Source organism: Bos mutus, unplaced genomic scaffold, assembly GCF_027580195.1.
Source record: "Bos mutus isolate GX-2022 unplaced genomic scaffold, NWIPB_WYAK_1.1 CTG471, whole genome shotgun sequence".
In the NCBI taxonomy this organism is placed as follows: Eukaryota; Metazoa; Chordata; class Mammalia; order Artiodactyla; family Bovidae; genus Bos; species Bos mutus.
The window spans coordinates 1-15,849 of NW_027219955.1; the positions used below are offsets into that span (position 1 = coordinate 1).

Sequence of the window (15,849 nt, forward strand, 5' to 3'; positions counted from 1 at the left end):
CAAAACCCAGTTAGGGACTCTCCACCTCTGACGTCCCTCATCGCCCTTCGCCTCCCGCTCCCATCATTGATACAGGGCAGTTCTCCTATGCTGCTTTCCAGTCCCTGGAGATCTGGCTTTTTAATTTATTAATACTTCTCTATTTTACTCACTTGGCTATTTTCAAGGCTTAACCTCTTTGACTTGACTATCCCTTTACAAGTCCCTCAGCCATTCTCAGTGTTCCCATTGGTTCTCCCTGACGCTTTTCTCTCAGTTACAGTCATTTCTCTCAGTCCTTCTGACTCTGCTTCTCCTGATCCTCCTGCCTCCTGAATTTACTGAGTGGGCGACAGAACGAGACGCCCCCGGACCGGAAGACCACCTTTTCCGACCGAGTTGAATTGGGCATGGAACAGCACTGGCGGTCACATGGCTGGACCAGGTCACCTACCCTACGCGGGGTGAGGAGACGGGCTGACAGGAAAGGGGGGGGGGGGGGGAGGGTTGCGGGGCAGAAGGACCGGCCTCAGGAGACGCGAGGACAGAGGGGCTGGCTGGGAGGGAGAGGGCTCAGGAGCGGGGCGGGCTCTCCGGAATTCCAGGCCCAGGGAGAGGGCGCGGCCTCTCCGGGAGCGAGGACGACGGGCTCTGCCTCCAGCGGTCGAGAAGGCGACGCGAGAAGGTTGGAGACGCGGTGGGGCGCGACTCCAACTCGCGAGAGAGGACTTTACTTGGAGAGGCCAGAGGTAAAAAAGGGTTTTAAGCAGGAACATGTCGCCAGAGGCGGTGTCCACCCGGACCGAGGGCCGAAACCGCCTCAGCAACACTTAAAACCCAAACGAAAAGATAACTGGGCCGCAATGGCAGCGGCAGCGTTTATTCGGGGCCGAGCACCGGGTGCCAGGGTTTTCAGGTCGCTGAGAATTCCCACACCCTGAGGACGAGTGAGCCGGCGCGGGGGCGGGGGGTGGTGGCGGGCTCTGCAAACTTACTCTAGAAGGAAGCTTAGGCGCCGCTCGGGGACCTCGGCTCCGCGCTCTCCAACTTCCGGGTCTGTGTGCAAGGGCTTTCGGTATTAGAGCCGCGGCTTCCGACCAGGGGCGGGGCGAGCACCCGCTGTGCGCACCGCTCGTGGGAGGGGCGGGGCCTGTTAACCTTGACAGGATTAAGCTACTGTCTATAACAGTGCTCAGGTAAAAGCTTCAAGTTTTGTCGGAAGCCAAGATACTTCCTCTTAAGACTAAAAGGATTTATTCTCAATAAAAAGCTGTTTTTCACAGCATATTGTGCTCAGATCCTGCTAGTGAGGCTGAAGCAATTCAGGGATCTGGGAACTTGGGCACTTTCAAGAAACAAGAATGGGACTAGTCTCTATATTACAAATACAAAACTCTCCCTGGGTATAAATGGGCTATTCCCTACTGACGCCCTACAAAACAGCAAACTCAGCATAGTGCTGAGTTCAACAAACTCAGGGTCAGTACCTGGGTGTCTGAGATCGAGGACTTAAGGGATGTGATCATTTGGGTCACTAACCACAGCCTTAAAGAGCAAGACAATTTCAGTTCAGTTCAGTTCAGTTCAGTTCAGTCGCTCAATCGTGTCCGACTCTTTGCGACCCCATGAATCGCAGCACACCAGGCTTCCCTGTCCATCACCAACTCCCGGAGTTCACACAAACTCACGTCCATCGAGTCAGTGATGCCATCCAGCCATCTCATCCTCTGTTGTCCCCTTCCCCTCCTGTCCCCAATCCCTCCCAGCATCAGTCTTTTCCAGTGAGTCAACTCTTCGCATGAGGTGGCCAAAGTACTGGAGTTTCAGCTTTAGCGTCATTCCTTCCAAAGAAATCCCAGGGTTGATCTCCTATTTAGAATGGACTGGTTGGATCTCCTTGCAGTCCAAAGGACTCTCAGGAGTCTTCTCCAACACCACAATTCAAAAGCATCAATTCTTCGGCGCTCAGCTTCCTTCACAGTCCAACTCTCACATCCATACATGACCACTGGAAAAACCATAGCCTTGACTAGACGGACCTTTGTTGGCAAAGTAATGTCTCTGCTTTTCAATATGCTATCTAGGTTGGTCAGAACTTTTCTTCCAAGGAGTAAGCGTCTTTTAATTTCATGGCTGCAGTCACCATGTAGATAACCTAAAAAGAGAAAGCAAAATAGGAGAAAAAAACATTTTTTTTTCTTTTGATGAGAACTGCATTATTCTTTAAAATACTCTATTCTATACTTTGGAGGAAGTGCTTAGTCGCTCAGCTGTGTTGGATTCTTTGCGACCACATGGACCATAGCCTTCCAGGCTCCTCTGTCCGTGGGACTCTCCAGGCAAGAATACTTGAGTGGGTTCCCATGCCCTCCTCCAGGGGATCTTCCTAACCCGGGGATCGAACCCAGGTCTTGTGCCTTGCAGCGAATTCTTTACTGTCTGAGTCACCAGGGAAGCCTGACTGTTAAGTATCTTTCCCAAAAACTTGTTTAGGAAATTACACTAAACTAAATAATATCCATAATGTAATTTCAAGTTGATTATATGTTCAGTATGAACATAATTAGAATTTTTCACTTTTTATTTGCAAGTTGTAATATATTTAAGGTCTTAATTTTCTAAAGCTATGACAAATCTAGACAGCATATTAAAAAGGAGAGACATTATTTTGCCCACAAAGGTCTGTATAGTAAAGCTATGGTTTTTCCAGTAGTCATGTTTGGATATAAGAGCTGGACCATAAGAAGGCTGAGTGGTAAAGAACTGATGCTTTTGAACTGTGGTGCTGGAGAAGACTCGAGAGTCCCTTGGACTGCAAGGAGATCAAACCAGTCAATCCTAAAGGAGATCAATCCTTAATATTCACTGGAAGGGTTGATGTTGAAGCTGAAGCTCCAATACTTTGGTCACCTGATGTGAAGAGCTGACTCATTAGAAGAGACCCTGATGCTGGGAAAGATTGAAAGTGGAAGAAGAAGGGGACGACAGAGAATGAGATGGTTGAATGGCATCATCAACTCAATGGACATGAGTTTGAGCAAGCTCTGAGAGATGGTGAAGGACAGGGAAGCCTGGCCTGCTGCAGTCCATGGGGTTGTAAAGAGTCAGACATGACTGTGCAACTGAACAACAACAACGTTTTCTCAAATGTGGGTAACAAAGTCTGAAAAATACAGTCTTCCGAAGATTTGGGATTTATGGATGAACTCCATACCCCCATCAAATCATGGGATCTAATCAACATTTTCAGAACATTCAAAAACGGCAGATTACACATTATTTTCAAAAACACATGTCAAAATATATCAATCTTAGCAATATCTTCTTAGATGCACTGTAGTAGCCAGCTCCCACACTTAGGTTTGTTTCAGAGCAGGCTGTTTGATACAAAATCTCATAGGCATTCTTTTCTTTATAGCTCAGTCAAAATCCTCAGCATGATTAGAAACTCCCATCACTATGACTTGGCACCTGGGATCTGTACCCAGTCCATCCCAATACTCATAAACTGAGCTTTCATCATGGCTAGGCTTCATGGTCAGAAACTGAACACTCTCAAGATCAGATGGTTCAACTCCTAATGCCTGAACTCAACATAAAAGTTTTCCCATACTCATTGCATTTGGGAGGTGTTGCTCCAGTATGTTCCCCAACTTGTGATCTTTGGGTAAAAGCCTTGCCACACACTTTACATCTGTGTGCTTTCTCTTCAAGATAAATATTCTGCCATCTAGTGATAAATGAACAATAACATGAAGCTTTGCCATATTCACTGCAATTTAAATCATGAAGTATTTGGTAAGTCTAAGGGGAAGTGGGGAAGTTACTCAGTCGTGTCCGACTCTTTGCAATCCCATGGACTGTAGCCCACCAGGCTACATCCATGGAGTTTTCTAGGCAAGAGTACCAGAGTGGGTTGCCATTTCCTTCTCCAGGGGATCTTCCTGACCCGGGGATGGAACCCGGGTCTCCTGCATTGCAGGCAGATGCTTTACCACCTGAGCCACCAGGGCATCCCTGGTAAGTCTAAGGCACAACTTAAAAGCTATTCAAAATTCAGTTCATTAGTACTGTTTGGTGCAGTACACACAACTTGATTACTGGTGCAAGGGAACCAATGAGAAAAGGTTGCTCATGTTCCTGGCACTGGTGATGAACTTTTTGAGAATGAGTAGATTTTCTATGGCCTGACCACATTCAATATCATCTGCGCTCGATCCAGTGTAAATATTCTCATGAAGCATAAGATATGAACCACTGCCAAAAGCACTGCAACCTCAATTATATTTTCAAGGGCTCTCACCTCTATACATCATCTGATGGCAAGTTAGGCCTGAAAGTACACTGAAGAATTTACCACACTCATTATATTTCTAATGTTTCTTTCCAATATGGATCATAAGGTATGCATTCAGACTAAGTACTCTGAGACACTCCCTACATTTGTAATGTTCCACTCTTCTATGAATTATCTGATTGTGAGGCTTCCACACACAGAAGCTTTGCCACACTCATGACATTTGTATAGTTTCTTTTGAACTCTGAGAGTTAAAGATCAACATATATCACACTTGGATGATGTCTCTCATTTATGGATTTTCTGATGTTTAGTTAGGTTTGAGACCTGAGTAAAGGCTTTTTTATACTCAAGACATCTGAAAGGTCTCTCTACAAAATACACTCTCCAATGACTTGTAAGCTGTGAATTTCGACTGAAAGACCTGCCACACATTACATTCGTAAGGTTCCTCTCCTGTATGTATTTTCCAATGAAGCTGAAGATGTGCTTTTTGACTAAAGGCTTTTCCACACTCATTACATTTGTAAGGTTTCTCTCCAGTATGAATTATTTGATGCTTTGCAAGGGTTGCCTTTTCACTAAAGTCCTTTCCACACTGATTACATTTGTAAGGTTTCTCTCCCATAAGGATTTTCTGATGAATTAAAATGTGTGAACTGTAAGTAAACAGCTTACCACAAAAATTACACTTATAACCTTCTCCCACTTTTCTTCGCTTCTATCCACTATGAACTCTCTGATGATCTGTAAGGTTTGGTTTTCGACTAAAGACACTGTCACATACATCACATTTATATAATTTATTTCCTATATGAATTATCTGGTGTCTAGAGATTTGAGAAGCGATTAAAGCTTCTGCCACACTCATTACATTTGAAAGGTTTCTCTCCGGTATGAATTCTTTGATTATTTGCAGGGCTGTTTTATGACTGAAGACCTTGCCACACTCATCACATTTGTAAGGTTTCTCTCACTTATGAATTCTCTGATGAACTGCAAGGTGTGAATTTGTACTGAAGACCTTGACACATATGTCACAATTATGTAATATCTCATCTGAATAAATTATCTGATGATTCCTGAGAGCTGAGACATGACTAAAGGTTTTCCTACACTCAATACACTTGGAAGCTCTTTCCCGGTATGCTGTTGGATCTTGTGTCAGTAATAAAGGATGCAAAAAATCATTCCCAAATATATTAGAAAGGTTAGTTTGGACACCAGGAGGTATTCCTTGAAGTGGTGAAGGTGACTACTGTTGACAGACTTTGTAACTTCATTACATTCATAAATTATCCCATCAGTTTGAAATATCTGCAGTTTATCCTGCACATTTAATCCAAGCCTATTTACAAAGGGCTTGATTTCCACATCCTTTCTTCACTGTTGACCTCTGCCATCAGTGAGATTTCCATCATGAGTTATAGGCATTCCTTTGTTATTTCTTCCACCACTTCTCCAATGACACTCAAGGTTATACATGTCTTCCTGGATTTCCGTGAGGTAAAAATGTTTGATTTCATGACTTTTAGGTCTTCCCAAGATCACTGTTTGGAATACTTCTCCTGTATCACTCTCTGCTTTGGGTTGTAATTGGTTGACCACATGTATCAGATAGATATCTACAAGACATAAAGAATCCATTCACTAAAATTAATCAATAAGTGTCTCAGTGTCTATTACACCAAAAGTAATACTTATATCACAGTTATAAACTTTTTCCCAACTATGTAATATTTTTCATTTTCAAAAAATTTTGAAACTTTCCAAATATGATCTTAAAATTCTGAGAAACACTAGAGCAATAAACTTCTTTACTAAAAATAAGAGTTGTAAAAGATAATTCAAATTGATTTTAGGGAGGAATACTTGGAAACAGCCTATGACAAAAACACATATACTAGAAAAACATGTCAGCTCACAAAAAAAAATGCAATTTTTCCACCATGACTTCAAAGCATGTACCAATTAACAGTAAACATGCTGCAGTCTCATAATTGAGGAGAAAAATGTATTCTACTACAGATATATTCTGCATACTTACAGTACACAAAAATGCCAATGAACATACAATATATTGTAATGCTAAAAAATCCAAAATGAGTTTATCTAATAATATGTTGCTATTTAGAATTATAATATATATACCATAGAGAAAAAAATTCAATAGTACCGTTTTTATGAAACAAAATATCTTTCTAACTATGTCCTACAAAATGACATACCCATAATAGACATTTTGCAACATTAATACGTTAAAAAAAAAAAGTATAGAAATAAAGACTTCAAAGAAATTACAAGATACAACATCGGCATGCAAACCCAACTAGGTTTCTAAACATTAAAAATGAACAATCAAAGTAATTCAATTGACAAGAAAATTAAAAAAGAATACTTAATCCTAACATTATACAAAAAGGGAAGAATTTTTATACTGCAAACTAAAGACTTCTGAAAAATATTAGAGAAGAATCAAATAAATGTCAATACCCCAGGCTTCACGGATGTAAAGTTGATATTGTCAAGATGTCAATACTAGTCAAAGCTAACAAAAGATTCAAAATGATCCCTAGTGAAATCCAAATTCTGCTTTTCTTAAGAAGCAGATGAATCGATCCTGCAATTCCTATGGAATCGTGGAAGACAATGAATAGTAAAAACAAACTGGAAAGCAAAGTCAGACATCTCATGTCTCTTTATTTCAAAACTGATTCCAAAAGTACACTAATCAAAGCAGTATGGTACTGATATAAAGGCAGACACCTGCAGAACACAATAGATTCAGAAAAATATTTTTGTCTGTAAGGTCACATGATGTTCCACAATAGTGTCAAGACCAAGTAATGGGGGAAGGGCAATCTACGAATCAAAAGGTGTTGTGAAAACTGGATATTCACATATAGAATTTAGCTTGAGCATTATTATACACTATAAACAAAAATTAACTCAAAATGCTTCAAAGACCTAAAACTCAGTCCCTAGTGTATAAGGCTCCTATAAGTAAATGAACAGAAAATGATTCTTGATAGTGGATTCACCAGTGATTTATCAGATACAACAGCAAAAGCTCATGCCACCAAAATAAAGAGATAAATTGCACACATCCTAATTATCAAAAAAAGAAAACAACATACACTATAATACAAAGAGTTTGCCAATCATATATTCAATAATAGTTTAACATCAAGAATACATAAAAAAACTCTAAAAAGTACTGATCACCAATTCCACCATAGGGATGAGGGAGCTTTCTCAACCAACCATCCCACATATTGCAAATAAAATACAAAGAGTAACATAAAATAGAAACTTTATAAATTTCATTTATAATGCATAAAAATATTAAAAAAGGAAAGTAGCAATGCCTTGGAAAAAAAACAAATGATGGTTCATCACTGAAGTTATCACTCCACTACGTAAGCTCTGTCATTAAGTTACTACAAAATTAAGTGTGGAGGCAGAATGATCAATAGCACCCAGGTGACAAGCATGCAGCATCAGCAACAGTTTAGTCAACAGCCTCACGAATATGAGGGTGTGAACCTGGACAATACCCTTGTCAGGAGAAGTTCCTACACCTCTTGGTGAGGCTCAGAGGGCATGGTGATAGTACACGTGAACAACACCATCACAGTGCCCTTCACGCAGGCTTTTCTGACATCAATCAAAGCCAGAAAAAGATGTACAGGTCAAGGTCTTCAGATGCTTTCTCATATCACAGAACACGCTGACCACTATACTAAGTAGCTTCAAGCGGTAATTCTGTATGCAGCGGTAAAATATTACAACCAATAAAGGAAAGTATTCTCCTTTAAAAATTTTCTCTTACCCAGTAAATCCACACCGCAAAGAGTCCATGAGGAGCTGCCCCTTAAACACAGGTGGATTACCACAGCAAAGAAACTGGACATGACTTCAGACCCTAGAACCACATACTTCAAAATCAAATTTAAAAGGAAAAATTATACAAACTAAGGAGAAAGGGGGCTTCCCTGGTGGCTCAGAGGTTAAAGCATCTGCCTGCAATGTGGGAGACCTGGGTTCGATCCCTGGGTCGGGAAGATCCCCTGGAGAAGGAAATGGCAACCCCCTCCAGTATTCTTGCCTGGAGAATCCCATGGATTGAGGAGCCTGATGGGCTACAGTCCACGGGTTGCAAAGAATCGGATATGACTGAGCAACAAGAAGAAGAAGAAGGAGAAAGAAAAGTCAGGAAGAGTCTACACTCTCAGACTAGACAGACCAGTACAAGAGCGGAAAACTACAAGATGTGGGGGTCTCATGTCATAAGACCTTGAGATGGGACTATTTGGTCCACCCAGAGATGCCAAGTTAAAACCCTGAAAGATTCACACATTTTCCCTTTGTTGGACTGCTGTCCTTACAGTTTTCCTAAGTAACAGTCACAGAAGATCCAATCCACCAGGCTATTCCACACACCCTAACGTGTATGGCAGCAAAAGGAGAACAGCAGAAATGGCTGAGGGATCTCAAGAAGCAGACAGGGACTGAGACAGTTCTATACAGGTTCTGAGGTGCCAGATAAAATTAGAGAGCAGCCAGTATTTTCCCATTTTCTGATTATATCTTCCAAATATGACAACTGTGATGAAAGTAGTTGTCTTCTTTTCTTTCTTCTTCTTCATCTTTTGAGCTTTTCCCTCAGGTATCATGAGTCTTTAGAGGTCTGTCATGCAAGTTGAAAAAATGTTGTTTAATGCTTACAATTAACACATTACCTTGCTGTGCACCAACCACACACACAGGGAAGACCTCACCATGTGGAACAGACAGTCCTCTACTGCCCACTGTCATAGGAGGGACTCAGGACAGTAAACACCCACACTGAGAAAAACAAGGAGTTTTCACACACTTTCTTCAACCATACTTCCCTCCAGATGAGGTCACACACACACAGCAGTGCTGGGGACCTCAGCTGACCCAATAATTCCCTTGAGGTCATAGACCAGGCCCTAGTCCATCCTCATGCAGAGTGGAGCACCTCAGCCTTCAGGAGTGAAGGACTCAAAAATCCTGATGCTCAAGGCTAGATGCACTGGGGCCCCTTAAATATCACTGGGAATCAGCCCCACCCAGACTTTCTGAAGGGAAATCTCTAATCAGGGTACAAAGGTATTTGCAAAATGCCTCACTGGTGTAATTTACAGCCTGGATGAGCACCACTCAAGAAATCAAGCCCTGCATACTCCCCACTTTTCCAGTTTTATTGAGGTTGAATTGTCTAATGAAAAGGGTATGTGTACATATAACGTGCACAATATGATGACATGACATATGCACACGGTGAAATATTTATCACAATCCAGTAATCAAAATGGGCTTCTGTGGTGGCTAAGTAGCAAACAATTTGCCTGCCAGTGCAGGAGTTTAGGGTTCAATCCCCACCTCAAAAAGATCTCTTAGAGAAGGAAATGGCAACCATACCAGTACTCTTGCCTGGGAAAACCCATGGACAGAGGAGCCTGGTGGGTCACAGTCCACTGGGTTGCAAAAGAGTTGCACATGACTTAGCAACTCAAAACACACATCAACTCCCAATTCCCATGTTTATTTTGTGTGTGGTGAGAACACAAGATTTCCTCTCTCGGCAAATTTCAAGCTACAGTAACAAAGTAGGATTAACTATAGTCAGCAAGCTGCACAGAGCTCCCCAGAACATACTCATTTTGCATCTGAAAGTCTCTACCTTTGGACCAAGATCTCCCATGTATCTTCACCATGTCCCATTTCCAGATAACCACCATCCTACTGTCTGGTATTACTAAGTGTCACTTCTTCATATTCCACATGTAAGCTAGCACATACATGTTTTTCTCTGTCTTAATTCACTTAGAATAATCTTCTCTACATGCATCCAAGTTGTCTTAAGTGACAAAAATCTACATTTTTATGGCTGAATAATATGTCCTTATATATATATGTGTGTGTGTGTGTGTGTGTGTGTGTGTGTGTCTACATAACTTACCTGGAAACTTGGGGTCTTTAATCAATAGAAGTAATTAACAGACCAGAGGACAAATACAGACAAGGCTTTATTGGGGCTCCTGTTGCAGTAAGAGCAAGAAAAAGTAGGTGCCCTGGCTGTTTTCCAACAGGTGGGAGGGGGAGGTAGGCCAGTCCCCTAAATGGTGTGAGGGTAGGGGGGGATTGGTGGGTTAGGCAGGACGGAAGCTGAGGTGATCTGCCCCTCCCCTCCCCTTCCTTTGGGGCTGTTGTGGGCTGAGATCATGGGCACAGCCCTGCTTTTGCTTCTGGAACCTCAGAAATAGCAGCTGGTCTGTGGCTTTTTAATTTCTTTTTGTTCAGAATTGCCCTGACTGCGCATGTGCGTGATTACAGTTTCTCTGGTCCCTTACAGTGTCTTTGTGTTCTGTAGCCCAAGAAGGCAATGGCACCCCACTCCAGTACTCTTGCCTGGCAAATCCCATGGATGGAGGAGCCTGGTAGGCTGCAGTCCATGGGGTCGCTGAGTCGGACAAGACTGAGTGACTTCACTTTCATTTTTCACTTTCATGCATTGGAGAAGGAAATGGCAACCCACTCCAGTGTTCTTGCCTGGAGAATCCCAGGGACAGTGGAGCCTGATGGGCTGCCGTCTATGGGGTCGCACAGAGTCAGACACGACTGAAGTGACTTAGCAGCAGCAGCAGCAGCAGCCCAAGGAGACATTTGTCCAAGAGCAAGCCTTGCAGTAAAGGGCCTCAGGTCCGTCTGTCTCATGTGCTGTGTGCTCAGACACTTCAGTCGTGTGCTACTTTTTGTGACGCTATGGACCTTAGCCCACCAGGGTCCTCTGTCCATGGGATTCTCCAGGCAAGAATACTGGAGTGGATTGGCATGCCCCCCTTCAGGGCAATCTTCCCAACCCACGGATCAAACCTTCGTCTCATGTCTCCTGTAGTGGCAGGTGGTCCTTTACCAATAGTAATACCTGGGAAGGCTGTCACACACACATTTTTATAATTGACTTATTTGTCAACAGACATTTAGGTTATTTCTACAACAAATGATTGTTGTGAATAAAGAAATATTGGTTATACAAATGCAGGTATCTCCTTCAAATCACTGATTTTTCACAGGACATTCCTGGTGGTCACAGGAATTCCAGGTTAAGAATCTGCCTTGCAACAAAGAGAACTCGTGTCCAATCCTTTGTAAAAGCAGGGTGACAATATACAGCCTTGACGAACTGCTTTTCCTATTTGGAACCAGTCTGTTGTTCCATGTCCAGTTCTAACTGTTGCTTCCTGACCTGCATACAAATTTCTCAAGAGGCAGATCAGGTGTTCTGGTATTCCCATCTCTTGAAGAATTTTCCACAGTTTATTGTGATCCACAGAGTCAAAGGCTTTGGCATAGTCAATAAAGCAGAAATAGATGTTTTTCTGGAACTCTCTTGCTTTTTTTCAATGATCCAGCAGATGTTGGCAATTTGATCTCTGGTTCCTCTGCCTTTTCTAAAACCAGCTTGAACATCAGGAAGTTCATGGTTCACATATTGCTGAAGCCTGGCTTGGAGAATTTTGAGCATTACTTTACTAGCGTGTGAGATGAGTGCAATTGTGCAATAGTTTGAGCATTCTTTGGCATTGCCTTTCTTTGGGATTGGAATGAAAAATTGTAATACCTATTAATACATCTCAATTTGAGAATGCACTACAAACTTCTACTGATTTCCAAATAGCCTTTCTGGAATATTTTAGAGAAATTTCATTTCATTATCCTTTTAACAAACTGGAATTTCTTCAAAAATACTGAATTTATTATCTCTCACATTGTCACATCACAACCTATACCTCAAACTGATGTTTTCTATATAAATGGGACTAAAAACGCCAAAGCCTCATTCTGGTCTCTCAAGAATATATAGTCTTTTATACTAAATTTTGGGGGGACTCCAAAATCACTGCAGATGGTGACTTCAGCCATGAAATTAAACGATGCTCACTCCTTGGAAGGAAAATTATGACCAGCCTAGATAGCATATTCAAAAGCAGAGACATTACTTTGCCAACAAAGTTCCATCTAGTCAAGGCTATGGTTTTTCCAGTGGTCATGGATGGATGTGAGAGTTGGACTGTGAATAAAGCTGAGTGCTGCAGAATTGATGCTTTTGAACTGTGGTGTTGGAGAAGACTCCTGAGAGTCCCTTGGACTGCAAGGAGATCCAACCAGTCCATCCTAAAGGAGATCAGTCCTGGGTGTTCATTGGAAGGACTGATGCTGAAGCTGAAACTCCAGTACTTTGGCCACCTCATGCGAAGAGTTGACTCATTGGAAAGGACCCTGGTGCTGGAAGGGATTGGGGACAGGAGGAGAAGGGGATGAGATGGCTGGATGGCATCACCAACTCGATGGACATGAGTTTGGGTAGACTCCAAGAGTTGGTGATGGACAGGGAGGCCTGGCATGCTGCGATTCATGGCATTGCAAAGAGTCAGACACGACTTAGTAACTGAACTGAACTGATACTAAAGTTCATTCTGCTCAACAAAACGAATTATATACTCTTATTCACGTTATTCACCTACATCCTTACCCTATTAATATAGTCTCTGACTCCTTATATTCAGTTTTTATATTAGGAAATATAGAAACCTCTATTATAATTTCCAGTCAACCTATTATTCAACAACTTTTTCTCGAACTACAATCTCTTATTAGGGACTGCACTTCCCCCATTTATATTACCCATATTTGAACACATTCCTGCCTTGCCGGCCCTATGGCTCATTGTAATGAACAAGCTGATAAACTTATTTCTGTTGCTACTCCTGAGGAACAACATGCTCTATTGCACAATAATGCTGGCTACTTAAACCAAATTTAGAAAATTCCATACCGCCATGCTAAAGAAATCATTAATAATTGCTCTACTTGTAGACCCCTACATCTTCAACCTATTTCACAGGGTGTTAATCCTCGAGGATTACAACCCAATGAATTATGGCAAATGGATGTAACTCATTGTCCTGAAGTTTCTCCATCTTCTTTCCTACATGTCTGTATTGACACAAATTCTTCTTTTATATGGGCCACACCTTTTCAAGGTGAGGCTGCACGGCATGTCATAACCCACCCATTAGCTTGTTTTGCAATAATTGGAACTCCTAACTCTATAAAAACAGACAGTGGCCCTGCCTATACTTCTAGGCAATTCAAATAATTTTTACAATTTTTTTCTATTAAGCATGTTACAGGCATTCCTTACAATCCACAAGCACAGGGCATAGTTGAACGAGCACATCGAACACTGAAACTACAAATTAAAAAATTTAAAAAGGGGGAATACACAGGAACATTTCTATATTCCTTATCCAGAGCAGACTTTACTAGATCTCAACACTATATACTCTCTAATCCTATAACTATTGTTAATACAGCTTTATTTCTTTTGAATTTTTTAAACTTACCACAAGGAGATATCTTGACACAAGCAGAAAAACATTTCAAGGAATTGAAGGATACCTCTCTTCCTCTGCCCATTTGGTATCAAGATGGGCTAACTAAGCAATGGAAATCTGGGAAATTAATCTTACAGGGAAAGGGGTATGTTTGTATTTCTCCAGATGGATCCAACAAACTCAATTGGCTTCCTCTTTGGAAGATCTGCCCCAGGGGAGCCTCCGGTGTTCAAAATAAAGACGAAAAGACAAAACCCCCGGGATGAAAAAATTCCAATACAGGCCATGGCGGCTCTAAAAATCTCCAAGAAGCACCGACCTCAGTGTCATTGACCTCATGATCTCCCTACTTGGGGACAAATAAAAACCCTTACTAATCAAGCTGAAAATCTGGTTTCTCAACAGGGAATGCCTTGGAATCCAGAAAATATATTTGTTGCTATGCTTGCTTTGCTTGCTTTTGCCTCCCCTGCTCAAGCTGAATTAATTAATCATATTTACTGGGCCTTTATACCCAACCCCCCTTTATTGCAGGTTGTAGAATGGACAGATAAAGGACCGATAGTATCCACCAATGACTCAGTACATATGCCTCCTCCTCAGAGCTTGGAGGGGCCCTTTCATCCTGAGGAAGAAGGGAGAATAATTAATATTTCTCTCAGGTATGAAGTCCTTCCTCTATGCATGGGTCCAGCAGAATTATGCATTAACGTTAGCCGACAAACATGGGCTTTCATTCTTCCTCCAAAGAACTTTCAGACATTGCTTGGACTGTTTACTGCCCTTTCTTTCTATGAGAACCATGTCAACACTACTGAAACTCTAGGAAAAGGACAAAAATCATTATGCAAGGGTTTACATATAAGAACTTTAAATATACTCCTGTTCATTGGGACAGATGTCAAGTTAAATCAGGGAAATTAATGTTTGGGGCCAATTACACCATTGTTGATTGGGGATCCCATGGTATGTGGTTGTCTAACTTTTCAGATGATATTAACAGCACTGTATGTGATTATGCTACTCAAGTAGCATAAAAGGTTCCTAATACTATGATGGAACATTACCATGACAAAGGACTTCTTGGCTGGCTTGACGGTGGAATGGCACCCCCTCATTCTCGAATTGTCCTCAATAAATGGATTGAGGCCTGAACAATGGGACATCTGGAAACTTGCCGTGAGCACTGAAGAACTTGAAACTTGGACTGGATATTTCATGGGGACCAGCTGTAGTCATACTAACTATTCCTTTTGTAATAATCATTCATATTTCATACAAGCTTGTGTTCCCCTTCCTTTTGTTATAGCTATAGAGAACTTTCAGTTTAATAAGACTTTATGTTCTCTGACTTATATAGATTGCAAATTGTACACTTGTCTTAATTCTTCTATTTCTTTGAAAAACGAATCCCTTTTGATTCTTTGATCTCGACATAGTCTGTGGTTGCCAGTAGATCTCCAACGACCCTGGGAAGAGGGTCCCATGGTAGGACTTGCCTCCTGGCTAATTACTAAATTGCTTCGACTATCTAAACAATTCACTGGATGGTTAATTCTTGGCATTTTGTAATTAATAGCCATTTGCACTACTGCCGCTGTCACAGGCATTGCTTTACAAACCTCAATTCAAACACACAACTGTATTCAAAATTGGACCAAAGATGCTCATACTGTGTGGACCAGTCAGGCTCAGGTAAATGAGGAAGTTCAAGATGAAATACATGACATAAAAACAGCCATCCAATGAGTCACAGATCAATTAATTGATTTACAAAAACAAGTTACACTAAAATGTGACTGGAATTCTACTCAATTTTGTAAAACCCCTATTTGGTTCAACTATCAGTTCAGTTCAGTCACTCAGTCGTGTCCGACTCTTTGCGACCCCATGAATCAGAGCACGCCAGGCCTCCCTGTCCATCACCAACTCCCGGAGTTCACTCAGACTCATGTCCATCGAGTCAGTCATGCCATCCGGCCGTCTCATCCTCTGTTGTCCCCTTCTCCTCCTGCCCCCAATCCCTCCCAGCATCAGAGTCTTTTCCAATAAGTCAACTCTTTGCATGAGGTGGCCAAAGTACTGGAGTTTCAGCTTTAGCATCATTCCTTCCAAAGAAATCCCAGGGCTGATCTCCTTCAGAAT

General features: G+C 41.8%; 1 pseudogene; it reads right to left on the reverse strand.

The window, feature by feature from the left end:
• Positions 1-271: 271 nt before the first annotated feature.
• LOC138987032 (zinc finger protein 665-like) lies at positions 272-14,822 on the reverse strand (annotated as a pseudogene).
• Positions 14,823-15,849: the final 1,027 nt, after the last annotated feature.